At 36.2% G+C, this 26089-nt stretch overlaps 1 protein-coding gene across 2 annotated transcripts in view; it reads left to right on the top strand.

Moving 5' to 3' along the window:
- LOC6617615 overlaps positions 1–26089 on the top strand; it is an 83000-nt gene that overhangs the window by 35408 nt on the left and 21503 nt on the right. The window lies entirely within an intron of this gene.

Genomic DNA, 26089 nt, shown 5'->3' with positions numbered 1-26089 from the left:
AAGATACCCTACTTTCAACCGATTTATTCTGTGGATCTTATGTTATAGAAAGCACGCAGAGTGGAGTATCTAAAATATATAAATAATCACCTCATATTTTAGACCACATTTCAGTTCATTACTCAAGATTATGATAGGTACCATTTGAAGTCCAGCCAGGCTGGGTCCTTGTTCTTATTTATTACAATGCCCTTAATTTGCATAGTTCCCTTTGGGCCGCGGATGGTCTATACAAGTGGGTCGCACTAAGCCCGGCTAAACTATGCGGCTTACTTGGGCATTAGCTGGTCATTCGGTCATTTGTCGGCTGCCCAAGAAGTTCAAGTGGATTTCTGACAAGGCGTCGGGCAGCTTTGTGGTACCATCGGCACAGGAATTCCGCAAATCTTGAGCAACAATCCCAGACATTGAAAAATGGTCAGTGGAATCAGCGCAGAGGGTTTAGCTTTAACTAGAATATAAAATGGAAAGCTAATCCTGGGCTATGCATAAATTAATTACTTGCAATCTATGTGAACTATGTGGCTCGTTGGCTCTTTTATTTATTCCCAGCTATTTAAATGAGGCAACCTCATGTGCATGTGGCATTGATTAGATCCCGACGCGGCTTCCAAACTCAGTTGTATGTTTTAACATGTATGTATGTATGTAGTTTTTGGCTAATGTCGGACATTCGTCAGGACCCGGATGAGGGAAAAACTTGGCCGAAACACCAGCGAGCTTATTTATCTATTCTCGTTTTTTTTTTTTTTTTGCTCGCCGGACTCGGCTTCATTTGTTGGCCATTTAATGGCTTCATTCTCGTTTTGGCCCTGCTTTGTTATAGTTGTTTTTCGGCTTTATCAGATTACAAAACATTAATTTAATTTACTTTACTTTGCACTGAGCTGAGCTGAGTTGGTCGTGGCTGGCAATTTTCGGGCCACCAACACGATGCGCCGCAAAACGACGCGAAATTTAATTAAGATATAAAGTGAAATAATTTTTTAATGGCATAGAAAACGCACACAAAGGCAGCACCAACGAGCGGGGGCGTTTTGAATTGATTTCCCAACTGAATTGTAGCCTCACGTCCTGTCGCCCATTCCTTGCTTCACGGTTTTCACAGGACTTTACAGCTTAATATCATAAGCGCCGGCGGAAACGGAAATGGGCAGCACGAAACGAATAGCGATTACATTGCTCTTTCGTTCGCTCCTATTTTTTTTTCATTTTTTTGGTTTTTGTTTTTTTCTGCCCAGGTCAGGGTGCCAATTGACGTGTTCAGGGGCGGTGGGAAAAGGTGGAGAGATGGGTCAGGGCTTGCTATCCTAGTTTGTTCCCAACTACAATTACTACTTGTTCCGCGCTCCGGCGAACCGTCTGCATTTGCGGTCTAACCCAGACACGATGGCCACATCGCCCACACAATGAGGGGAAAAGCGGAAAATGGCGAAAAGGGGTCGGCATGGGGGCGTGGCTCGCGCATGCTGGCTTTTAATTAAAATTAAGCAACGCCAACGGCGGCCGCTAAAAACATGCAAGTGCAATGCATTTGTTTATCAGCAGCGATATGGATGCACTGGCACAAAACTCACTGATATCGGATAATGCCATAAGCTATTTAATTTACGATCTCCGTGAAAGCTGCACGTATTGTATCCTTATTTGAAAATGGAATTCCCACTTTTAAAGTCAGAATATTCAAATATATTTCCATATTAAATGTTCATCAATTTAATGCAATTTAAGCGAGAGTTCCTTCACACTAGACCTTCGAAATTCATTGAACTTTTGCGAAATCATTGAGTGCCACTTGGCGGCGAAACAAAAACAGTTCCTGGAAATATATTTGTGATGTATCACTTGCGTTCGCCCCCCTACAGCAATCAGCACAAATCGATTTCGGGATCCCATTTTCTTTTTTTTTGAGTTTCCTGTGGGCGAGGAGGAGAAATTCGGCGTTGGCGAATGGTCGATGGCAATGACCGGGCTCAGCTTGCGGTGCGGCAAACTTTTCAACGTAATAGACTGCCTATTAAAACATAATTTTGACAAGGGAACGGTAACCAAGAACGACAGCATTTCGAAAGTATCGAAAGTAACACTAGCATCTAGCGACAACAAAGAGCTTTTATCATTTTGCGGATTCCGCATTGATTTGATTAGTATTTAATATCGCATTATAAAGTGATACAAATTTTGGGCCGCAAATTGAAAGCGAATGGCTGTGGGAGCGAAGCAAGTTCCACTTTTGTGCGGCGATCAGACAATGGGGCGTATGCGCAATGTCGGTTCTAGCAAAGTTTTGCGTTTAGTTTATGGCTGCTGCAAATATTATTTGATATTCAGATACAGGTGGGAAGAAGGAGAGGCAGAAGGGCCAGCCTTGAGTCACGCTTAGCTCCCCAGGGCGCCGGAAAGTTCGTCCTGCCTGCCCTGTCCTGTTTATCCTTGCTCCAGTGTATTCGTATCCATGTGAGCATGTCGCACATATCCGTAACTAATTAGCAACATGACTCACCTGGGACTACACTCACTACATTGTCTCTGTGTGTGAATGTGTCTCTGTGTTTGAATGTGTTTGCTTCTGTGCGTGTGTGAGCTCCGGTGTGCGAGTGAGTGTGTGTGTGCTCAGTTGATAACCCGCGAAACGCTTTTGTCTGCGATGAGAAAATGCTTACTTGGCGCTGGGCTGCAGCAAATGAATATGACAGGAGCAGCAAGAGCGGCAAAAAACCGACAATTAGTTGAAATAAATAATGAGCCAAATGCGGGCTATCCGAAAAGTGTGAGCGATGAGCACGAGCGGAAAGCCAAGAAGAAGAAGAAGCGGAAACGGGGGCGGCAGCGGAAGCGGAAGAGGAAACGGAAACGGGAGCGCCGGTTTTTATATTTTTTTGCTTTTGTATTCTTGTCACCCGAAACATGTTCAACTTCAGTACTCAGTTCCAAATTTGCCTATCCGCTTGCCAACTGCAGTAGGTCAAAAATATCGCAAAGGGTCTAACAAATATATCAGAAATAAAAATAAGAATAAAAGGGTTTAAATATTATACACTATGTTACCCGAATACGTGAATGTCTGATAAGGGGCTTTCATTTACTATATTCTTGACCAAGTGCCAGCGGGTTTTAGCAACAGAATGTGGACATAAGATCGCTGGATTGCAGCTCATTTCTTGTGCGGCGCCTGAATTTGCATTTGCCCCATCAAATTAGCATGAGTTGGCTCAGAATTAGGCCGGCTTATTCGCACGCGCTGAAAATGACAGATGCAGGACATAGAACCGATTGCGAACGTAGATACAGATACAAGCACAGATGCGGATACGGACTGAAATTCAGATTCAGATACAGCTGTCAAGTTGCGTTGCAGATTTCCAGCTGCTAAAACTTTTATCGGGCGAAAAGTTTCTGTGTTGCTCATTCGGATTCAGATTCCGATTCCTTCTGTTCCTTCTGTTTCGGCGTTTCCCACGCTTTTCTGCCGTCCCTTTATCTCTGTCCTTTATCCCATGTCCTTATTTCACCCATTTTTTGTTCTTTGTTAGCCACGTCTAAATGCATGCAGGCCATTTTTATGCAAATCAAAACCGCTTTTAATCTCTTTAAGCAGCGCCATACGTGCCACGAGCCAGAAATATGACACGAAAGCGGAATGGACACGTAATTAAAACCGCACGGTAATGGACTTAGTGGCCCCGGGGCCAACTCCCAAAAATCGTAGCGCCCAATTCCATCCGAATGAAGGAAACTATTTGCCGTTGTGCACAGAGGGAATCCATTCGCGGCCTTAATGTGCTAAATGCTCCCTGGCCATGCCCACTCCGCCCACTGGCAGGACCACTCCCACTTCTGCTGCCCAAACAAAAAAGAAGGGATGCGCCAATAGCCGTCTAAAACTATTTCAATATAAAATTCATTTCGTTTGCAGCGTCAGAGGCCAGCAAACAAACAGACCGCACAGATCGAGTGGAAAAACAGGGGAAAGCTGGAAAAGCTGGCAACTGCGAGAGGGGAAAACGAGAAGAGGAAAATGGAAAAAGGGAAAAGGGAATGTGGCTGGGACAGTGCGAAATGAATGAAAACGAATAAAGCCGAAAAACAGCGCTAAAAGTTTTCTTGTTAAGACCCAAAAACTGACGCTTTTAGCCATTCGGCACTGCAAGAAACTAGCTAAATTAATGCTAATGAGTTGATAGGATGTAACCATTTGATTATAAGATCGATTGTGGAAGGTTGAATATTTCAGTTGACATATGTTATCCTTATTTGATTGTTAGATAGATTAAAGAAGATTGATTGTTTCAGTTGATATATATTATCATTATTATTATTATAAAGCAGTCATTATTTTTTCCTTTTAACATCACTAATTATTCGAGTGTACTTTCGGTGTCTACTTCCTACTTGCTCAAGAGTTTGAGTCATGCTGGCTTGAATTAAAAGAAGCCGCCGAAAACGGACACTTTCCTGGAGACAGTTCCTCCGGCTGCAAGTGCAATTAGAGCCAAACATAGGTCGGAGCAACAATGTGCCCATGGCCATGATGTTCCATTCCTATCCATATCTCACATTTCCAGTTTGCCGACTTAGACTACAGAGGAAACTTCGAGCTGGAGTATTTTGCATTTGAATGCAGCTTGTTAGTGAAGGTGTCATCGAGTTGTCTGAGTTTGTCTGATGCTGTTCGGTGGAGCGGAAGCAATGCCTCTGACTATTATGTGTTAGGAATTGCTCGATAAGTGGGCTAAGTTGGCAGATAAGTGCCGTAGAGACTGCTTTGATACCCACTTCGATATCAAGCATCAGTTTCACCCTGACTCGCAAAGTTAATGGATTTTAATTAACGTATGCTTTGAGTGCAAGTACTTAAGACGTTTTACTTACTTAAAGTGTTACGTTAAGGACGAAATGCAAACCGTTTTCTTCATGCTCCGCATAACTTGTGTCCCTTTATACATTTTATCCATGAAATAGTTATATATTAAAGTCGTATTATGCACTCGTTCGTATGATGTCTCGGGTCAGGGCATCCGTTCAGTTCCACTTCTTCCTCAGATTTTCCCCAAAGGACCTTTTGCCGGCAACGCAGCTGGAAAATTTGTTTCTTATGCTTTGCAGCAACATAAAAATGAAAATTTTATTCGCTCCGTAGGCTGTTCCACCGATCGATGGCAGATATGCCTGTCACACTAAGTATATCAAGTGTAATCAAGTGCATATATGTCTACAGATATATAGATATGTATATATGTATGCTCGTATTTGCTTGTGGGGACATGACTTGGATGTTGGCTACATTTATTTAAATCCCAGTTACAGGCCATTTGTCGTATTAAATAAAACTTATACGGACATATACGAAAATGCGGCCGGAAAAAAGGGACACGAACGGAATGGACAGCGGAAATTGGGGGAAAAGGGGCGGAAGAGCCGAGCCAAAAGACGGGCAAGAAGGAGGTCAAAAGCAATGTAAAGACAAAGTGCCGGCAAAATGAAACGTGCAAAGCAAATAAACACATAAAAGTCTAAATTTAATGCTAAAAGCTATTGAAGCATGTTTGGGCCAAAAAACAAAAAAAAAAAAAGAAGGAAACAAAACCTTAAATCGACGGAGAGACTGGGATGCACGGAAGAGGTAACGACGTGTGCTGAAATATTCGGCGCGAAGGACCAAGCAAAACCAAACCGAAACAGACTTGACATCAACAAATCGGTCGGTCGGTCGCTTGTTGATGCTTCTTTTTAGCGTTTTGCAGTCCTTTCTGTCGTCCTGGCCCGCTTTTTTTACAATCTGCGCTTTCCGTATTCCATAGGCGACATTTTTTATGGTCCTCATGGTGGGCCAACATGCGTCCCCCGATAAGCGAAATCAAATGTCAAAGTGAGAATGTAAACACTCCCAAATGTTCCGCCGTCTGCGTGGACGTGCGGCGCTGTGGGCTTGTTGAGTCAGTCTGTGTTAGCCGCAACGTGTGAGTGATACCAGCAATGTAAACGCCATAAACAACGTGTCCCTCGCACAATTGATAACGCAACTTGAGGGCGCATAGGCATCTATAGGTGATTTAAACACGCATAACAAAAACAAAACATATCAACCATTTTTATATCTTTCGAGCAAGAACGTTTCTTATGCATTTTTGAAGAAGGCAAATTATAGCCAGTAGCATCAGAAATACCTCAAAACAAGTAAAGCAATAACTGTTGTGTGTTGCTAATTAAAATAGTTAACATTGTCAACAGCTTCTTTTTGGTTCTAGGAGTCCAATTACCAATGCTCAAAATATACGAAAATTGAACAAAAATTAAAGTTTGAACACAGGTGGAAAAAGAATTCTGTTACAAATTCAACGAGCTATGACATTCCACTTTTGGACAACTATTTTTAGTGCAATCGAAAAAAATGGTGATTATTTTTCACTTTTTGCATGCTGCTGGCTAAATATCAAAATTGATTGGGGAGTATACTGCAAGTGAAACCTTTATAAACTCGACGGATGCGGATTCAATGTTAAACTGAAGTGGTGTTCCAAACAGGCTCAACCGGCATTGATCCAGAACACTGATTGCTCATCAACACTAGACCTAATCCGATGTGCCCATGCCCTTCCCCAATTTTTTTTGGCCCACAAAAAACCGTTGGTGGAAAAGCAATTCTAACTAATTTTGAACAAATTTGCTTGCATAATGTAAAGTGACTATTTGAATGCCACCAACAAACAAGCTAGATAAGCACGCACACACACACAGTGACACAGGCACTACATGTGCACATGGACATTCCGGAAATTGGTTTCATTTGGGCCAAAGGTTTGTATTTGTTGGTTGGCCAGCTAGCAGCGGAAAAGCAGCCAAACACAAAGGAGAGCTCAAAAATGGGGAAAAAGACAAAATATCTAAAAGCAATAGCTGTGGGGTGGGCACAACAAAAATAATGAATAAAAACCCAACAAAAATACAATAACGCAATTTTACAAGCAATTAAAACTTAAATTAAAATTGAAATGTTTGCAGTCATTACAATCGGTGGCAAAAACGCCAAAGAAAATTCCCCTCGGTCTTGCGTATACTTAAGCCCATTTAATTCCATGAAAAAATACGCCATTTTTTTGTCCGAATATCTCAATTAGCGAAATTAAAATTCGAATCGCGTTACAATAACAGAAATTGTAATTAAAAAGGGATAACTGACGGTAAATGAAATCAATCTGTGACTAACCATCACATATCTGAAATATATGCTGGCCACAAAGAGTTCCTTAATGGATTAAAAATGCTTGTTTCCATGTTTTTTTTTTGGTTTGATTACGACTTATCCCGCCGTAGAAACAAGTTATTCTATTGAAATGTAATTGGCTAATACAAATCATATTGAAACAAATAGTTGGTAAAACAGAGTTGGTCGTTTTTTTGTGGCAGTGCACATCCAAAAGATACCATTTGTGGACATGTGGTTAGCACAACGATCCAGCTGAAACTGTCTGGGTCAACTGCTTTCAATTGGATTCCTCGTTATTGGTCTATGGCAAGTGCTGACAATTATCCACCCATGGGCACCAACGTCCACTTTTTTTTTGGGGGGATTGGCAATTGGGCTAGCTGGTGGTTGGGACGTTATGGTGGTTCGACATGGCCTCTAATCCCCGGGAAATGGCCAACGCCAACTATTAGTGAGTGGCAAACGGGCTAGTTAGCAGGGCTTTAGCTTTAGCTTTGGCCTTTGGTTTGGCATTGGCATTGGCTTTTGGCCATTTCCCATCGCCCATGTGCCCGTTGGCCTCTGGCCACTCCAATCCACTGGCGATTCGTCGTTGGGATTTTTTCGGATTAATTGCTTTATGAGCTGCAATAAAAGCCGCAGCGGCTGTGCGCCAAACACCAAGTCCGACTACCCCCCATCCTTCGATCCTCGAGCTTGGTCGGTTGGTCAGTTTGGCATTTGGTGAACTGCAATTAGCAGCAAATAAAATAATTTACGATTGTAATGACCAAAAATTCCAGTACAGCCGGGGGTGCGAATGGGAAATTGGAATAGTTGGTCAAAAGCAGCGCAGCCGTTGCCATGTTGTAATAAAAACAAATTGCCGGCCGAAATGAAAAAAGAAAACATTTGGCTGCCAGCATTTGACTTGTGATTTTTCGGCTACCCTCAAGCTCAATCTGTAGCTTATTAAGCCACTGGATGTTTATAGCTTGCACTGCCAATAAGTGAAAGTATTAGCTAGAAAGTTACAAATTAAGTTAAATACAATGCAATAAAACTATATTGCATGCAACGAGCTAGATATTCAAGTGGATTAGTACAACTGTTTAAGTTTAAGCCTCTACTCAAGGTACAAGTACCGTTTTCCTAAAGTTGGTTGAAGTTCTTTGAAAAGTTCAAAACTGGAATTAGTTGACTTTGTAGTTTCTGCCCTTTTATTTCCCTCAGTGTGGAGTTCCACGTCCCTCGGCACTTTTGTCAACTGGTCTCAAGCGATTGCTAGAAGCGAGAAAAATGTTTACAGCAAATGAATATGAATGAGTTGCAAGCCAGTCCCGAAGTCCTGGCTAGACCACACACCCATCCACCCACATCCACAACTGCTCACTCAACTTTCAGCTCCATTCAACCAAGTGCACTTTCTATGCCCGCCAGTTGGTAATACACGTAAAAGTGTTGAAAAGTTTAATAAATCACAGCCGGACCGGCCAAAGGATTTGACCTTTTTCGAGCAACGAGTCGACTTGCCAAATACCCAGCAAGTAGGACTGGCAAGGACTGGCCTGATTGATTGATTGCTCGATTATTGCGATACATTAACCTCGGTCGCAACGCTCGATCGCTGTCGATATTTATCGCCTCTCGTTGCGATTTCCGATAGGGGTACACTTGTGGCCACACAAATGGTACTGCTTCTAGGGGGGAACGGCGTGGTGGTTTTGGGGATTTTTATGTTTAGGGGTTCCTGGGTGCCGAAGCATGCATAAATAAAAATGTGGCATGTTGGGTCAGAAATAGCATGACATTTTGCCAGCCGGCCGACACAAAATGGTGGCAGATACACAGCAGTGGCCAGCGGTAGCATAAAATGAAATGTTCAACAAAGGGTTGACTCCACAAGACCCACGGGAAAATGTCTCCCCGGGGGTGAGACATTAGAGTAGAGGTTGGAGGGTGGTGGGAAGTGGGTGGTGGGCTGTGTGTGGTGTTCGGTTTGCAAGTGGGCAAAAGTCCAGTGAGGCATAAAAATCAATAAAGTCAACGCCAACGCCCCTTGGCTCCGCTCATCTTTGTGTTGGCTTTGTCGGTCACCTGGTTAAGTCATCAATGGCCAGGTACGTAAGCAAAGCAGCCACCCAGCCGCCCACTCTTCCCCCAATGCATCCTTTCAGCTAAGCAAATTTAAATTGCTCAACAATTTTCCAACTAACAAGCAACCAAAATTCATAATCAAAACGGCCGGAAAAAGGATAGTGAAGTGGTGAAAATCTGCAGGGGGAACTAACCCGCATGCACTGTCAATAAAAGTGAAGTTTCAATCGACAATAGAAAGATAGTAACACAATAATACTTAATGAATAATTTTTAAAAATATGAAGACTTAAGACTTGTTCTTAAATATTTAGCAAGCCATTAGGCTACGCAACACATTTTAAACTTAAGAAATATCCATCGGGGAAAGAACTTTAACCAAATAGAACTCCATTTGGACCCCTCCGCACTGGCGTACTTGTATCTGAGGAACCACTTCGCATTTCCCACAGTGCCTTTTCATATGCGACCATCCTTTTGGCAAATATGTCAAAGTTCCGTTCCAACAGCCCCTCATTCCGCACTCTCCACTGTCAATTGGCAATTGTACAAACATTTTTTCTCCTTTTATAATGCGATGGTGGGGCTGCTGGTGGAGATGTTTGTGGGCTTGGGCTGCCATGGGGCTCCATGAGGTTTGGGCACATGTTGTTGGGCTCTTCATTAGCAGAGAAATGATTCAACTGACATGCAAAACCCCGACCCTTTTGGCCCTCCTGCCTTCTGCGGCTTGTTAGTGTCCATCGCACATCGCACACAAAGAGCAACAATAATTCTCCTTTTAGGTCCTTCACCGCCAGCCTTTTTTCCATCTTTTTGTTTTTTGTTTATGCCCGTCGACCGTCGACAATTTGTTGTGCTTTTTATTAGGACAATGGATGGAGAGGATGAGATGTGGGGGCTGTCCAACGAGTCCTGGCATAAATGTTTCATAACTGTGGGTTTTTTTTTGTTTTTGGGGAGCGCGACGGCTGCTGGCCATCGAGAAATTATTGGGGAACACTTGGGCGGCGGCCCACAAAACACACACTGCTTACGAAACCCTTGTGGGCTGCACTGAGAAATGTAAGGGGTCCCTAAATAACAAAGGATTCATTATAGTAAATTATTTTAAAGCATTGAACTAATTCCCAATAATGCCTCTAAGAAGGCAAGCACAATTTATAAGTTTTGTTAGGTGTGCTTAATCATATTTTCATTCCAAAATTTCTTGCAGTGTAGCATACCCCATTTCGGCGTTCGTTCTATGCAAATCGTTTGTCTTGCACCGCCTGTCAGCACAGGAAACCCAGACCCAGTGGCTAGTTGGCACAGTGGTTATTGACTTGGGCCTGACCCTCCATTAAGAATTTATGGGCCGACCGATATTACAGTATGTTTATAGCAGCTCAGAGGCTGGGATTTCAGTTTACCCGAAAATAAATACACAAACGCACACTTTCGGCCATCAATTTGGGTAATTTAAGGTAGCAATTCGGGGCACTACAAAACTGTGCAATCAAGCGGTGGAAAACATCTTTGTCATTAGTTGGGCGCAACCAACTGAATCGGAGAGGAAATAATTATAAAGTGATTTTCTCCCCAACATCTGTACTATCCCATAGATATTTACGCAACCCCACTGAGGGGAATTCCCCCACCACTCACTAATTTTGAAACATTTTACAGTCAATTGATTGGACGAGTCGTCCTTGTAGTTCTGCCAGTCCATTTGGCCAGTCGATTACATTTGACTGCCACTGTCGCACTGGCGCACAGTGTCTCCCAAAAGTGTGTTGCTGCGGACAGTTTTGAATATGCTCGTCGTGGAGAAATATGCTGGGGAAAAAACATAAATTGAGCGCATAAAAATCAATTTTCCGTAACCGCATAGAGGCAAATAAACTGAGCCCAGTAAATAAGAGACGGAGGAATTTCTGTATCCTTGGAGCCTGGGCATTTCGAACCCGTTTGTGAATACGCATCCGGTTACCCCAACGCATGTTGCTGCATAAAGTGTTGCTGCAATCTGAGCTCCGCTTATTTGCACACTTTCCTGGCTACTTTGCATACTCGTAACGAAAGTGTGTGTATTAATAACCTATTTATGCCTCCAGCAGTAGCAGATCCGAATCCGAATCTAGATCCCGAGTATAGGTCCCATGAACGTACGGAGGTCGTACGGACACCTAATAAAAGTCCAGCGAAATTTATGCGAGCTCAGAGTGTAATCTGCCCCTCAATGATTTATATGCCATTAGGCACTGAGAAAAAATAGCACATATATCCGGCAAATCAAGCCGCTTTTCCGTTTAGATAAACATCTAGATCAGAGGATTTACTTAGTGAAATCAAAGGACCTACATTTCTTTATGCAAATGACGTTAAGGTGATGTACATATAACTTTTTTCGCCGTGCACTCATTGCTCGAATTTAAGTGGAAGCAGGAGCTCAGCCAACTTGTAATAGTCGTAATAATAGCAATAATAATTTGCACAACCCTTTCGGCTTTTGTCGATTTTACTGCTCAATTTGACGACCGGCCAGGGGAGAGAGCCAACGCAAAGGAGCCAGCTTCACATCCATATCCGCATCCAGGGTCCAGAACTCAGGATCCCAGAAACCAGAAGCCAGGGAACATAAAAGTCAATTGTCTGCAACAAATTGAACATTTTTGTAGCAGCTCCCACTCGGGTTCAATACATTAAGCTGCACTCGTCGGATGGAATTGGAAATGGAGATTTTTGGATGAAGGCCGTGTCGTATTTGGTACTGAATATGAAACTGAAACAGAAGCTGACGGCCAGAGGTTTTTCATTCGAATTTTCCGAGGAGGGACATCTATGACGTTACATTGTCGTTGTTACACTTTTGATCCAGTTATGGTTACTTATGGGGCTTCCAAGTCCTTCAGATGGCTACTTTTACACAGGTGACACATATTGCTATCTTAAAAGAACATACCGTATGCAGAAAATAAACTGTATATATAAATTGTTAAATTGTTATGTAAAATGGCATAGGAAAATTTAAATAAAACATTTATTTAAGCAAATGTACAACACGTGTACTAACCGTGCTGAAACCATGTTTAATAATTGACTTGAAGTTCACTTGTTACCTTCTACAATTAAACTGGTTCGCGGCCGTGTGATTCAATATAGCCTCGTGAAAGCCATTGCATGTCTGATTCTCCCAAGCTGTTGATCAAATTCCGCCTGTTAATGGATTGCAAACTGGTGGCGCCCAAAAGGGATACGAACTATCTACATTGGGGGGGGGGGGGGGGGGGGGGGGGTTGGGGGGGGCTGGGTGGGCTCCCATTTATTGGGACGCGTTGGTCCGTTGGGTTGAAAGGTTGGCTCGGAAGGGCATAGGATTTGGACACCTTCGGCTTGGTGGCCAACACTCGGTGGAAGCACGAAAAGCGATTTTGAATTTTTTATGCTTGGTATCGATTTAGGTACGGTTTTGAATGGGGAATGGCCTGACCCTGGACTGGACTTGATTTAGTCTTTGATGTCCAAACTCATTGCAATGCATTCAACTGCGAACTTCAGCTTGCCACACACTCGAGTCCCGAATCCAAAATTTTCAGTGAGTATATGGGGGTAGATTTACCACAATTTGTGCGAATGCGGATTGTGAGCGGACTGAGCTCATTGAGGGCCAAAGTCATAGCCAAAGCCAAAAACCCCAAGTAGTTGGCCCGTGTTGCGGCAATAGTTGGTCAAATTAGTTGCACACTTGCACTCGCAAGCTCGAGCACAAAGTTAAAGTTTTTTGGGCCTTTGTGCATGGCCAACAAGTCTATTAGGCAAATTGTAATTGCTGACCTAATCCAGAGATTCCACTCGTCCCAACCTACCAAATGTCGAACCACCAACGTTGAATATCGATGTTTGGCACATGTTTGCTAAGGTTTCATTATTGTGCAAATGCATTTGCCTACTTCCGACCACTGACCACCGGCCTTGGATATCTGGCCAGAAGCAGACCAACCCACATCCTACATCCCAGCAGCCTTCGATTCCATTTTCACCCATGCTTCACCTCCTGTTTTTGTTTACTATCTGACCATGCAAGCAAATATCTAACGATCCAAAGTATGAGATCCTACTATGATTTATATTTTTACGATTAAATATAATCTTGAAATTTATATATAACTGTCCAAATAAAGAATGTAATAAATCGTGGAGTTCGTAAATAAATTTCATTTGTTGCCAAAAATCATTTCCCTTATTTTTTGTAAAAAAAATTTTCGGTATCCAAAAGTGATAGGGATGGTTAAATTTGGTAATTGGGAGTAAAAAACGGTACTTCTTTAAGGTGTGTGGCTATTTTTGGCAAAGTTATACTCAAAAAACCCAACTTAAAAATTTATGTTTTTGCCAAAAATAGTTTCCCAGATTTTTTGTAAATATAATATTTGGTATTTTGATCAAAACATTGGAAATAATAACCCAAATATGGAATGTCACACCTCGTTGAGCTTGTTTTTTAAATCCCAATCGATTTGCATTTAAGTTTATGAATTCTAGGATGTTTAATTTTTTCGCAAATTTTGATGATGGTACCCCTTACAAAAAATTCGAAAATTCGGCCAAAAATTAATTTTACAAAATCAGTTTAAAAGTGAAAGGGGTTGTTAGTATTGGTTGTAAGGAATACAAAATGGTACTCCTTTTTGCTCTGTGGCCATTTTTAGTCGAGTTATAGCCAAAAAAGCCAATTTAAAATTTCAGTTTTTTGCCAAAAATAGTTTCCCAGATTTTTTGTAAATAAAATATTTGGTATTTTGATCAAAACTTTGGAAATAATAACCCAAATATGGAATGTCATACCTCGTTGAGCTTGTTTTTTAAATCCCAATCGATTTGCATTCAAGTTTGGGAATTCTAGGATTTTAAAATTTTTCGCAAATTTTGATGATGGTACCCCATACAAAAAATTCGAAAATTCGGCCAAAAATTAATTTTACAAAATCAGTTTAAACGTGAAAGGGGTTGTTAGTATTGGTTGTAAGGAATACAAAATGGTACTCCTTTTTGCTCTGTGGCCATTTTTAGTCGAGTTATAGCCAAAAAAGCCAATTTAAAATTTCAGTTTTTTGCCAAAAATAGTTTCCCAGATTTTTTGTAAATAAAATATTTGTTATTTTGATCAAAACTTTGGAAATAATAACCCAAATATGGAATGTCACACCTCGTTGAGCTTGTTTTTTAAATCCCAATCGATTTGCATTCAAGTTTATGAATTCTAGGATTTTTAGTTATTTCGCAAATTTTGATGATGGTACCTCTTACAAAAAATTCGAAAATTCGGCCAAAAATTAATTTTACAAAATCAGTTTAAAAGTGAAAAGGGTTGTTAGTATTGGTTGTAAGGAATACAAAATGGTACTCCTTTTTGCTCTGTGGCCATTTTTAGTCGAGTTATAGCCAAAAAAGCCAATTTTAAATTTCAGTTTTTTGCCAAAAATAGTTTCCCAGATTTTTTGTAAATAAAATATTTGGTATTTTGATCAAAACTTTGGAAATAATAACCCAAATATGGAATGTCATACCTCGTTGAGCTTGTTTTTTAAATCCCAATCGATTTGCATTCAAGTTTGGGAATTCTAGGATTTTTAAATTTTTCGCAAATTTTGATGATGGTACCCCTTACAAAAAATTCGAAAATTCGGCCAAAAATTAATTTTACAAAATCAGTTTAAAGGTGAAAGGGGTTGTTAGTATTGGTTGTAAGGAATACAAAATGGTACTCCTTTTTGCTCTGTGGCCATTTTTAGTCGAGTTATAGCCAATAAAGCCAATTTTAAATTTCAGTTTCTTGCCAAAAATAGTTTCCCAGATTTTTTGTAAATAAAATATTTGGTATTACAAAAAATTCGAAAATTCGGCCAAAAATTAATTTTACAAAATCAGTTTCAAAGTGAAAGGGGTTGTTAGTATTGGTTGTAAGGAATACAAAATGGTACTCCTTTTTGCTCTGTGGCCATTTTTAGTCGAGTTATAGCCAAAAAAGCCAATTTTAAATTTCAGTTTCTTGCCAAAAATAGTTTCCCAGATTTTTTGTAAATAAAATATTTGGTATTTTGATCAAAACATTGGAATTAATAACCCAAATATGGAATGTCACACCTCGTTGAGCTTGTTTTTTAAATCCCAATCGATTTGCATTCAAGTTTATGAATTCTAGGATTTTTAGTTATTTCGCAAATTTTGATGATGGTACCTCTTACAAAAAATTCGAAAATTCGGCCAAAAATTAATTTTACAAAATGGTATTTTGGTTGGTATTTTGATCAAAACTTTGGAAATAATAACCCAAATATGGAATGTCATACCTCGTTGAGCTTGTTTTTTAAATCCCAATCGATTTGCATTCAAGTTTGGGAATTCTAGGATTTTTAAATTTTTCGCAAATTTTGATGATGGTACCCCTTACAAAAAATTCGAAAATTCGGCCAAAAATTAATTTTACAAAATCAGTTTAAAGGTGAAAGGGGTTGTTAGTATTGGTTGTAAGGAATACAAAATGGTACTCCTTTTTGCTCTGTGGCCATTTTTAGTCGAGTTATAGCCAATAAAGCCAATTTTAAATTTCAGTTTCTTGCCAAAAATAGTTTCCCAGATTTTTTGTAAATAAAATATTTGGTATTACAAAAAATTCGAAAATTCGGCCAAAAATTAATTTTACAAAATCAGTTTCAAAGTGAAAGGGGTTGTTAGTATTGGTTGTAAGGAATACAAAATGGTACTCCTTTTTGCTCTGTGGCCATTTTTAGTCGAGTTATAGCCAAAAAAGCCAATTTTAAATTTCAGTTTCTTGCCAAAAATAGTTTCCCAGATTTTTTGTAAATAAAATATTTGGTATTTTGATCAAAACATTGGAATTAATAACCCAAATATGGAATGTCACACCTCGTTGAGCTTGTTTTTTAAATCCCAATCGATTTGCATTCAAGTTTATGAATTCTACGATTTTTAATTTTTTCGCAAATTTTGATGATGGTAAATAAAATATTTGGTATTTTGATCAAAACTTTGGAAATAATAACCCAAATATGGAATGTCATACCTCGTTGAGCTTGTTTTTTAAATCCCAATCGATTTGCATTCAAGTTTGGGAATTCTAGGATTTTAAAATTTTTCGCAAATTTTGATGATGGTACCCCTTACAAAAAATTCGAAAATTCGGCCAAAAATTAATTTTACAAAATCAGTTTAAAAGTAAAAGGGGTTGTTAGTATTGGTTGTAAGGAATACACAATGGTACTCCTTTTTGCTCTGTGGCCATGTTTAGTCGAGTTATAGCCAAAAAAGCCAATTTAAAATTTCAGTTTTTTGCCAAAAATAGTTTCCCAGATTTTTTGTAAATAAAATATTTGTTATTTTGATCAAAACTTTGGAAATAATAACCCAAATATGGAATGTCACACATCGTTGAGCTTGTTTTTTAAATCCCAATCGATTTGCATTCAAGTTTATGAATTCTAGGATTTTTAGTTATTTCGCAAATTTTGATGATTTGCGAAAAAACTAAAAATTCGAAAATTCGGCCAAAAATTAATTTTACAAAATCAGTTTAAAAGTAAAAGGGGTTGTTAGTATTGGTTGTAAGGAATACAAAATGGTACTCCTTTTTGCTCTGTGGCCATTTTTAGTCGAGTTATAGCCAAAAAAGCCAATTTAAAATTTCAGTTTTTTGCCAAAAATAGTTTCCCAGATTTTTTGTAAATAAAATATTTGGTATTTTGATCAAAACTTTGGAAATAATAACCCAAATATGGAATGTCATACCTCGTCGAGCTTGTTTTTTAAATCCCAATCGATTTGCATTCAAGTTTATGAATTCTAGGATTTTTAATTTTTTCGCAAATTTTGATGATGGTACCCCTTACAAAAAATTCGAAAATTCGGCCAAAAATTAATTTTACAAAATCAGTTTCAAAGTGAAAGGGGTTGTTAGTATTGGTTTTAAGGAATACAAAATGGTACTCCTTTTTGCTCTGTGGCCATTTTTAGTCAAGTTATAGCCAAAAAAGACAATTTAAAATTTCAGTTTTTTGCCAAAAATAGTTTCCCAGATTTTTTGTAAATAAAATATTTGGTATTTTGATCAAAACTTTGGAAATAATAACCCAAATATGGAATGTCACACCTCGTTGAGCTTGTTTTTTAAATCCCAATCGATTTGCATTCAAGTTTATGAATTATACGATTTTTAATTTTTTCGCAAATTTTGATGATGGTACCCCTTACAAAAAATTCGAAAATTCGGCCAAAAATTAATTTTACAAAATCAGTTTCAAAGTGAAAGGGGTTGTTAGTATTGGTTTTAAGGAATACAAAATGGTACTCCTTTTTGCTCTGTGGCCATTTTTAGTCGAGTTATAGCCAAAAAAGCCAATTTAAAATTTCAGTTTTTTGCCAAAAATAGTTTCCCAGATTTTTTGTAAATAAAATATTTGGTATTTTGATCAAAACTTTGGAAATAATAACCCAAATATGGAATGTCATACCTCGTTGAGTTTGTTTTTTAAATCCCAATCGATTTGCATTCAAGTTTGGGAATTCTAGGATTTTAAAATTTTTCGCAAATTTTGATGATGGTACCCCTTACAAAAAATTCGAAAATTCGGCCAAAAATTAATTTTACAAAATCAGTTTAAAGGTGAAAGGGGTTGTTAGTATTGGTTGTAAGGAATACAAAATGGTTCTCATTTTTGCTCTGTGGCCATTTTTAGTCGAGTTATAGCCTAAAAGCCAATTTAAAATTTCAGTTTTTTGCCAAAAATAGTTTACCAGATTTTTTGTAAATAAAATATTTGGTATTTTGATCAAAACTGTGGAAATAATAACCCAAATATGGAATGTCACACCTCGTTGAGCTTGTTTTTTAAATCCCAATCGATTTGCATTCAAGTTTATGAATTCTACGATTTTTAATTTTTTCGCAAATTTTGATGATGGTACCCCTTACAAAAAATTCGAAAATTCGGCGAAAAATTAATTTTACAAAATCAGTTTCAAAGTGAAAGGGGTTGTTAGTATTGGTTTTAAGGAATACAAAATGGTACTCCTTTTTGCTCTGTGGCCATGTTTAGTCGAGTTATAGCCAAAAAAGCCAATTTAAAATTTCAGTTTTTTGCCAAAAATAGTTTCCCAGATTTTTTGTAAATAAAATATTTGTTATTTTGATCAAAACTTTGGAAATAATAACCCAAATATGGAATGTCACACATCGTTGAGCTTGTTTTTTAAATCCCAATCGATTTGCATTCAAGTTTATGAATTCTAGGATTTTTAGTTATTTCGCAAATTTTGATGATGGTACCCCTTACAAAAAATTCGAAAATTCGGCCAAAAATTAATTTTACAAAATCAGTTTAAAAGTAAAAGGGGTTGTTAGTATTGGTTGTAAGGAATACAAAATGGTACTCCTTTTTGCTCTGTGGCCATTTTTAGTCGAGTTATAGCCAAAAAAGCCAATTTAAAATTTCAGTTTTTTGCCAAAAATAGTTTCCCAGATTTTTTGTAAATAAAATATTTGGTATTTTGATCAAAACTTTGGAAATAATAACCCAAATATGGAATGTCATACCTCGTCGAGCTTGTTTTTTAAATCCCAATCGATTTGCATTCAAGTTTATGAATTCTAGGATTTTTAATTTTTTCGCAAATTTTGATGATGGTACCCCTTACAAAAAATTCGAAAATTCGGCCAAAAATTAATTTTACAAAATCAGTTTCAAAGTGAAAGGGGTTGTTAGTATTGGTTTTAAGGAATACAAAATGGTACTCCTTTTTGCTCTGTGGCCATTTTTAGTCAAGTTATAGCCAAAAAAGACAATTTAAAATTTCAGTTTTTTGCCAAAAATAGTTTCCCAGATTTTTTGTAAATAAAATATTTGGTATTTTGATCAAAACTTTGGAAATAATAACCCAAATATGGAATGTCACACCTCGTTGAGCTTGTTTTTTAAATCCCAATCGATTTGCATTCAAGTTTATGAATTATACGATTTTTAATTTTTTCGCAAATTTTGATGATGGTACCCCTTACAAAAAATTCGAAAATTCGGCCAAAAATTAATTTTACAAAATCAGTTTCAAAGTGAAAGGGGTTGTTAGTATTGGTTTTAAGGAATACAAAATGGTACTCCTTTTTGCTCTGTGGCCATTTTTAGTCGAGTTATAGCCAAAAAAGCCAATTTAAAATTTCAGTTTTTTGCCAAAAATAGTTTCCCAGATTTTTTGTAAATAAAATATTTGGTATTTTGATCAAAACTTTGGAAATAATAACCCAAATATGGAATGTCATACCTCGTTGAGTTTGTTTTTTAAATCCCAATCGATTTGCATTCAAGTTTGGGAATTCTAGGATTTTAAAATTTTTCGCAAATTTTGATGATGGTACCCCTTACAAAAAATTCGAAAATTCGGCCAAAAATTAATTTTACAAAATCAGTTTAAAGGTGAAAGGGGTTGTTAGTATTGGTTGTAAGGAATACAAAATGGTTCTCATTTTTGCTCTGTGGCCATTTTTAGTCGAGTTATAGCCTAAAAGCCAATTTAAAATTTCAGTTTTTTGCCAAAAATAGTTTACCAGATTTTTTGTAAATAAAATATTTGGTATTTTGATCAAAACTTTGGAAATTAAAATATAATAATAATAATGTAAGGAATACAAAATGGTACTCCCTTTTGCTCTGTGGCCATTTTTAATCGAGTTATAGCCAAAAAAGCCAATTTAAAATTTCAGTTTTTTGCCAAAAATAGTTTCCCAGATTTTTTGTAAATAAAATATTTGGTATTTTGATCAAAACTTTGGAAATAATAACCCAAATATGGAATGTCATACCTCGTTGAGCTTGTTTTTTAAATCCCAATCGATTTGCATTCAAGTTTGGGAATTCTAGGATTTTAAAATTTTTCGCAAATTTTGATGATGGTACCCCTTACAAAAAATTCGAAAATTCGGCCAAAAATTAATTTTACAAAATCAGTTTCAAAGTGAAAGGGGTTGTTAGTATTGGTTTTAAGGAATACAAAATGGTACTCCTTTTTGCTCTGTGGCCATTTTTAGTCGAGTTATAGCCAAAAAAGCCAATTTAAAATTTCAGTTTTTTGCCAAAAATAGTTTCCTAGATTTTTTGTAAATAAAATATTTGGTATTTTGATCAAAACTTTGGAAATAATAACCCAAATATGGAATGTCATACCTCGTTGAGCTTGTTTTTTAAATCCCAATCGATTTGCATTCAAGTTTGGGAATTCTAGGATTTTAAAATTTTTCGCAAATTTTGATGATGGTACAAAAAATTCGAAAATTCGGCCAAAAATTAATTTTACAAAATCAGTTTAAAAGTGAAAGGGGTTGTTAGTATTGTTTGTAAGGAATACAAAATGGTACTCCCTTTTGCTCTGTGGCCATTTTTAATCGAGTTATAGCCAAAAAAGCCAATTTAAAATTTCAGTTTTTTGCCAAAAATAGTTTCCCAGATTTTTTGTAAATAAAATATTTGGTATTTTGATCAAAACTTTGGAAATAATAACCCAAATATGGAATGTCACACCTCGTTGAGCTTGTTTTTTAAATCCCAATCGATTTGCATTCAAGTTTATGAATTCTACGATTTTTAATTTTTTCGCAAATTTTGATGATGGTACCACTTACAAAAAATTCGAAAATTCGGCCAAAAATTAATTTTACAAAATCAGTTTAAACGTGAAAGGGGTTGTTAGTATTGGTTGTAAGGAATACAAAATGGTACTCCTTTTTGCTCTGTGGCCATTTTTAGTCGAGTTATAGCCAATAAAGCCAATTTTAAATTTCAGTTTCTTGCCAAAAATAGTTTCCCAAATTTTTTGTAAATAAAATATTTGGTATTTTGATCAAAACTTTGGAAATAATAACCCAAATATGGAATGTCACACCTCGTTGAGCTTGTTTTTTAAATCCCAATCGATTTGCATTCAAGTTTATGAATTCTACGATTTTTAATTTTTTCGCAAATTTTGATGATGGTACCCCTTACAAAAAATTCGAAAATTCGGCCAAAAATTAATTTTACAAAATCAGTTTAAAGGTGAAAGGGGTTGTTAGTATTGGTTGTAAGGAATACAAAATGGTTCTCATTTTTGCTCTGTGGCCATTTTTAGTCGAGTTATAGCCAAAAAAGCCAATTTAAAATTTCAGTTTTTTGCCAAAAATAGTTTACCAGATTTTTTGTAAATAAAATATTTGGTATTTTGATCAAAACTTTGGAAATAATAACCCAAATATGGAATGTCACACCTCGTTGAGCTTGTTTTTTAAATCCCAATCGATTGCATTCAAGTTTATGAATTCTAGGATTTTTAATTTTTACAAAAAATTCGAAAATTCGGCCAAAAATTAATTTTACAAAATCAGTTTCAAAGTGAAAGGGGTTGTTAGTATTGGTTTTAAGGAATACAAAATGGTACTCCTTTTTGCTCTGTGGCCATTTTTAGTCGAGTTATAGCCAAAAAAGCCAATTTAAAATTTCAGTTTTTTGCCAAAAATAGTTTCCTAGATTTTTTGTAAATAAAATATTTGGTATTTTGATCAAAACTTTGGAAATAATAACCCAAATATGGAATGTCATACCTCGTTGAGCTTGTTTTTTAAATCCCAATCGATTTGCATTCAAGTTTGGGAATTCTAGGATTTTAAAATTTTTCGCAAATTTTGATGATGGTACAAAAAATTCGAAAATTCGGCCAAAAATTAATTTTACAAAATCAGTTTAAAAGTGAAAGGGGTTGTTAGTATTGGTTGTAAGGAATACAAAATGGTACTCCCTTTTGCTCTGTGGCCATTTTTAATCGAGTTATAGCCAAAAAAGCCAATTTAAAATTTCAGTTTCTTGCCAAAAATAGTTTCCCAAATTTTTTGTAAATAAAATATTTGGTATTTTGATCAAAACTTTGGAAATAATAACCCAAATATGGAATGTCACACCTCGTTGAGCTTGTTTTTTAAATCCCAATCGATTTGCATTCAAGTTTATGAATTCTACGATTTTTAATTTTTTCGCAAATTTTGATGATGGTACCCCTTACAAAAAATTCGAAAATTCGGCCAAAAATTAATTTTACAAAATCAGTTTAAAGGTGAAAGGGGTTGTTAGTATTGGTTGTAAGGAATACAAAATGGTTCTCATTTTTGCTCTGTGGCCATTTTTAGTCGAGTTATAGCCAAAAAAGCCAATTTAAAATTTCAGTTTTTTGCCAAAAATAGTTTACCAGATTTTTTGTAAATAAAATATTTGGTATTTTGATCAAAACTTTGGAAATAATAACCCAAATATGGAATGTCACACCTCGTTGAGCTTGTTTTTTAAATCCCAATCGATTGCATTCAAGTTTATGAATTCTAGGATTTTTAATTTTTACAAAAAATTCGAAAATTCGGCCAAAAATTAATTTTACAAAATCAGTTTAAAGGTGAAAGGGGTTGTTAGTATTGGTTTTAAGGAATACAAAATGGTACTCCTTTTTGCTCTGTGGCCATTTTTAGTCGAGTTATAGCCAAAAAAGCCAATTTAAAATTTCAGTTTTTTGCCAAAAATAGTTTCCTAGATTTTTTGTAAATAAAATATTTGGTATTTTGATCAAAACTTTGGAAATAATAACCCAAATATGGAATGTCATACCTCGTTGAGCTTGTTTTTTAAATCCCAATCGATTTGCATTCAAGTTTGGGAATTCTAGGATTTTAAAATTTTTCGCAAATTTTGATGATGGTACAAAAAATTCGAAAATTCGGCCAAAAATTAATTTTACAAAATCAGTTTAAAAGTGAAAGGGGTTGTTAGTATTGGTTGTAAGGAATACAAAATGGTACTCCCTTTTGCTCTGTGGCCATTTTTAATCGAGTTATAGCCAAAAAAGCCAATTTAAAATTTCAGTTTTTTGCCAAAAATAGTTTCCCAGATTTTTTGTAAATAAAATATTTGGTATTTTGATCAAAACTTTGGAAATAATAACCCAAATATGGAATGTCACACCTCGTTGAGCTTGTTTTTTAAATCCCAATCGATTTGCATTCAAGTTTATGAATTCTACGATTTTTAATTTTTTCGCAAATTTTGATGATGGTACCCCTTACAAACAATTCGAAAATTCGGCCAAAAATTAATTTTACAAAATCAGTTTAAACGTGAAAGGGGTTGTTAGTATTGGTTGTAAGGAATACAAAATGGTACTCCTTTTTGCTCTGTGGCCATTTTTAGTCGAGTTATAGCCAAAAAAGTCAATTTAAAATTTCAGTTTTTTGCCAAAAATAGTTTACCAGATTTTTTGTAATTAAAAAATATTTGGTATTTTGATCAAAACTTTGGAAATAATAACCCAAATATGGAATGTCACACCTCGTTGAGCTTGTTTTTTAAATCCCAATCGATTTGCATTCAAGTTTATGAATTCTAGGATTTTTAATTTTTACAAAAAATTCGAAAATTCGGCCAAAAATTAATTTTACAAAATCAGTTTAAAGGTGAAAGGGGTTGTTAGTATTGGTTGTAAGGAATACAAAATGGTTCTCATTTTTGCTCTGTGGCCATTTTTAGTCGAGTTATAGCCTAAAAGCCAATTTAAAATTTCAGTTTGTTGCCAAAAATAGTTTACCAGATTTTTTGTAAATAAAATATTTGGTATTTTGATCAAAACTTTGGAAATAATAACCCAAATATGGAATGTCATACCTCGTTGAGCTTGTTTTTTAAATCCCAATCGATTTGCATTCAAGTTTGGGAATTCTAGGATTTTAAAATTTTTCGCAAATTTTGATGATGGTACCCCATACAAAAAATTCGAAAAGTCGGCCAAAAATTAATTTTACAAAATCAGTTTAAACGTGAAAGGGGTTGTTAGTATTGGTTGTAAGGAATACAAAATGGTACTCCTTTTTGCTCTGTGGCCATTTTTAGTCGAGTTATAGCCAAAAAAGCCAATTTAAAATTTCAGTTTTTTGCCAAAAATAGTTTACCAGATTTTTTGTAAATAAAATATTTGGTATTTTGATCAAAACTTTGGAAATAATAACCCAAATATGGAATGTCATACCTCGTTGAGCTTGTTTTTTAAATCCCAATCGATTTGCATTCAAGTTTGGGAATTCTAGGATTTTAAAATTTTTCGCAAATTTTGATGATGGTACCCCTTACAAAAAATTCGAAAATTCGGCCAAAAATTAATTTTACAAAATCAGTTTCAAAGTGAAAGGGGTTGTTAGTATTGGTTTTAAGGAATACAAAATGGTACTCCTTTTTGCTCTGTGGCCATTTTTAGTCGAGTTATAGCCAAAAAAGCCAATTTAAAATTTAAGTTTTTTGCCAAAAATAGTTTCCTAGATTTTTTGTAAATAAAATATTTGGTATTTTGATCAAAACTTTGGAAATTAAAATATAATAATAATAATGTAAGGAATACAAAATGGTACTCCCTTTTGCTCTGTGGCCATTTTTAATCGAGTTATAGCCAAAAAAGCCAATTTAAAATTTCAGTTTTTTGCCAAAAATAGTTTCCCAGATTTTTTGTAAATAAAATATTTGGTATTTTGATCAAAACTTTGGAAATAATAACCCAAATATGGAATGTCATACCTCGTTGAGCTTGTTTTTTAAATCCCAATCGATTTGCATTCAAGTTTGGGAATTCTAGGATTTTAAAATTTTTCGCAAATTTTGATGATGGTACCCCTTACAAAAAATTCGAAAATTCGGCCAAAAATTAATTTTACAAAATCAGTTTCAAAGTGAAAGGGGTTGTTAGTATTGGTTTTAAGGAATACAAAATGGTACTCCTTTTTGCTCTGTGGCCATTTTTAGTCGAGTTATAGCCAAAAAAGCCAATTTAAAATTTCAGTTTTTTGCCAAAAATAGTTTCCTAGATTTTTTGTAAATAAAATATTTGGTATTTTGATCAAAACTTTGGAAATTAAAATATAATAATAATAATGTAAGGAATACAAAATGGTACTCCCTTTTGCTCTGTGGCCATTTTTAATCGAGTTATAGCCAAAAAAGCCAATTTAAAATTTCAGTTTTTTGCCAAAAATAGTTTCCCAGATTTTTTGTAAATAAAATATTTGGTATTTTGATCAAAACTTTGGAAATAATAACCCAAATATGGAATGTCATACCTCGTTGAGCTTGTTTTTTAAATCCCAATCGATTTGCATTCAAGTTTGGGAATTCTAGGATTTTAAAATTTTTCGCAAATTTTGATGATGGTACCCCATACAAAAAATTCGAAAATTCGGCCAAAAATTAATTTTACAAAATCAGTTTCAAAGTGAAAGGGGTTGTTAGTATTGGTTTTAAGGAATACAAAATGGTACTCCTTTTTGCTCTGTGGCCATTTTTAGTCGAGTTATAGCCAAAAAAGCCAATTTAAAATTTCAGTTTTTTGCCAAAAATAGTTTCCTAGATTTTTTGTAAATAAAATATTTGGTATTTTGATCAAAACTTTGGAAATAATAACCCAAATATGGAATGTCATACCTCGTTGAGCTTGTTTTTTAAATCCCAATCGATTTGCATTCAAGTTTGGGAATTCTAGGATTTTAAAATTTTTCGCAAATTTTGATGATGGTACCCCTTACAAAAAATTCGAAAATTCGGCCAAAAATTAATTTTACAAAATCAGTTTAAAGGTGAAAGGGGTTGTTAGTATTGGTTGTAAGGAATACAAAATGGTTCTCATTTTTGCTCTGTGGCCATTTTTAGTCGAGTTATAGCCAAAAAAGCCAATTTAAAATTTCAGTTTTTTGCCAAAAATAGTTTCCCA

Source organism: Drosophila sechellia, chromosome X (assembly GCF_004382195.2).
Source record: "Drosophila sechellia strain sech25 chromosome X, ASM438219v1, whole genome shotgun sequence".
NCBI classification, from domain to species: Eukaryota; Metazoa; Arthropoda; class Insecta; order Diptera; family Drosophilidae; genus Drosophila; species Drosophila sechellia.
This window is presented reverse-complemented; position numbering and strand designations above follow the sequence as displayed.